Source organism: Piliocolobus tephrosceles, unplaced genomic scaffold, assembly GCF_002776525.5.
Source record: "Piliocolobus tephrosceles isolate RC106 unplaced genomic scaffold, ASM277652v3 unscaffolded_32793, whole genome shotgun sequence".
In the NCBI taxonomy this organism is placed as follows: Eukaryota; Metazoa; Chordata; class Mammalia; order Primates; family Cercopithecidae; genus Piliocolobus; species Piliocolobus tephrosceles.
The window spans coordinates 9,918-12,442 of NW_022316302.1; the positions used below are offsets into that span (position 1 = coordinate 9,918).

At 44.1% G+C, this 2,525-nt stretch overlaps 1 long non-coding RNA gene across 1 annotated transcript; it reads left to right on the forward strand.

Annotated features, from left to right (window-relative positions):
• The first annotated feature begins 331 nt into the window (after positions 1 to 331).
• LOC116418663 lies at positions 332 to 2,291 on the forward strand. Its single transcript, XR_004228778.1, has 3 exons — positions 332 to 448; positions 1,532 to 1,611; positions 2,053 to 2,291. It is a non-coding gene; the product is annotated as an uncharacterized LOC116418663 (long non-coding RNA).
• The last annotated feature ends 234 nt before the right edge of the window (positions 2,292 to 2,525 follow it).

Sequence of the window (2,525 nt, forward strand, 5' to 3'; positions counted from 1 at the left end):
GTCTCCCGAGTAGCTGGAATTACAGGTGCACATCACCACACCTGGGTAATTTTTTGTATTTTTGGTAGAAAGACGGTTTGACCATGTTGACCAGCCCTCCTGACCTCAGGCAATTTGCCTGCTTCAGCCTCCCAAAGTGCTGGGATTACAGGCGTGAGCCACTGTGCCTGGCTTTCACAGAGTTTTAAATTTTTAGTTGGATGCTTATACATGTTCAGAGCGTTTTGAAATAAGTACTCTCTCATATTCAGTTCCTCAAATTGTATACCAGGAACAAATAAAATGGAAGGTTCTAGCAAATATCAGACATCCTCTCCAATTTTCTTATTTTAGCCAATAATGACATACCAGTTGAAGAAATCCATTCTCCATTTACAACAATACTTCTGAGAACATTTTTGAATTACCTCCTGCGTTTGGTGTACCACATTTATCACGAAGAATTCCAGTAAGTACTATTTCGGGACCCTCGTTGGGGGACGGGGCATGGCTAGATTGCACTATTGTCATAAAGCCCTCTTTTCTTCAGCAGTCATTTTTATTTTTTTGGAAACGGAGTCTTGCTCTGTTGCCCAGGCTGGAGTGCAGTGGCACAATCTTGACTCACTGCAACCTCTGCCTCCCAGGTTCCAGCAAGGCTCCTGGGTAGCTGGGATGACAGGCGTGTGCCACCATGCCTGGCAATTTTTTGTTGTTGTCGTATTTTTAGTAGAGATGGGGTTTCACCACGTTGGCCAGGCTGGTTTCGAACTCCTGACCTCAGGTGATCCACCTGCCTCAGCCTCTCAAAGTGCTGGGATTACAGGCGCGAGCCACCGTGCCCAGCCTCAGCAGCCTTTTTTTTTTTTTTTTTTTAACATACCCTTGAAATGAAGGACTCAGAACACAACCTTTCCACAAACATTAACCACAAAGCCATGAGATACTAGATCAAAACTTTGAAAACCCTTCATATCTGAGTCAGTTCAATACTGCAAATATCTCTTGGGGTTTTTAATGCAGAAACAAATAATCACAACCAACTTTTCTTTCTTATGTCACAATTTCTTGTCTTTCTTACAGCAAAAGTGATTTTATATCTTTTTGTAAAAAAGACTTTTATTTATGTATTTATTTTTTTCAGATGGAGTCCTGTTCTGTCACCCAGGCTGGAGCGCAGTGGCGCAATCTCGGCTCACTGCAACCTCCACCTCCTGGGTTTCAGTGATTCTCCTGCCTCAGCCTCAGCCTCCCAAATAGCTGGAATTACAGGTGTCCACTACCAAGCCCAGCCAATTTTTTGCATTTTTAGTAGAGATGGGATTTCACCATGTTGGCCAGGCTGGTCTTGAACTCCTAACCTCGAGTGATCTGCCCGCCTTGGCCTCCCAAAATGCTGGGATTGTAGGTGTGAGCCACTGACTCCAGCCTTCCCTTTCTATACTCTATACATTAGGAACAAATTATTAAGTCTAGCCTGTGCTCAAGGAGAAGGGAATTAATTTCCCTCTTTTGGAGAAGTAATTATCGTATTTTTTGATCGTTATCACAGAAAGAGAAGCCCATCGCTCTTCTTGTGTTTTACAAAACTGATGACCGAGAACATTCATCCAAATGCCTGCCAGATAAAAGGTAAATACAAAACCAACAGGATTCTATTTACTGCCCTATTTTTTTTTTTCTCAAAATATAAATCTGGGCTGGGCGCAGTGGCTCACTCCTGCAATCCCAGCACTTTGGGAGGCTGAGGCAGGCGGATCACCTGAGGTCAAGGAGTTCAAGACCAGCCTGGCCAACATGGTAAAACCCTGTCTCTACTAAAAACACAAAAAATTAGCCAGGCGTGGTGGTGCATGCCTGTAATCCCAGCTACTCGGGAGGCTGAGGCAGGAGAATCGCTTGAGCCTGGGGGGCAGAGGTTGCAGTGAGCCAAGATCGTGCCACAGCACTGCAGCCTGAGCGACAACAAGACTCTGTCTCGGAAAAAACCAAAAAACAATAGGATTGTATTTACTGCTGTTTTTTTTCTCAAAATAGAAGTCTGTAATCATTTTTCGACCGTTGTATTTTTAGGCAATTTATTCCGTGAGCAACAGCGGACGCTCTACTCTATGAATTACATGAATAAGTGCTGGGAGATCTATCTAGCTTACTGCAGACCCCGCGCAGCGCCTCCCCACGAGCCTACGATGAAGATGAGACACTTCCTCCGGATGCTGAAAGTAACCACCTAAGTTCAATACTGGCTTTCTATTTACAGGCACTTTGATTTTAATTAAAGAGAGGCAAGATATTCCAGCTATGACATGCAAATAATCAGGTGACGATCTGGGCTGGATTTTCAGAACCGTTGAATGTTTACGAAGTCTCTTAGCAGAACACTGATCTGTGGTAGCGGAAGGAACAGAAACGGCCATCACCTGCCCAGTGTGCTCACAGATTAGGGCAAGACAATGGCCTATGGCCTATAACAATGGCCCATGGCATATATATAAGACCAGCTTGGCCATATATATTTATATATGCCATGGGCCATTGTCTTAAAA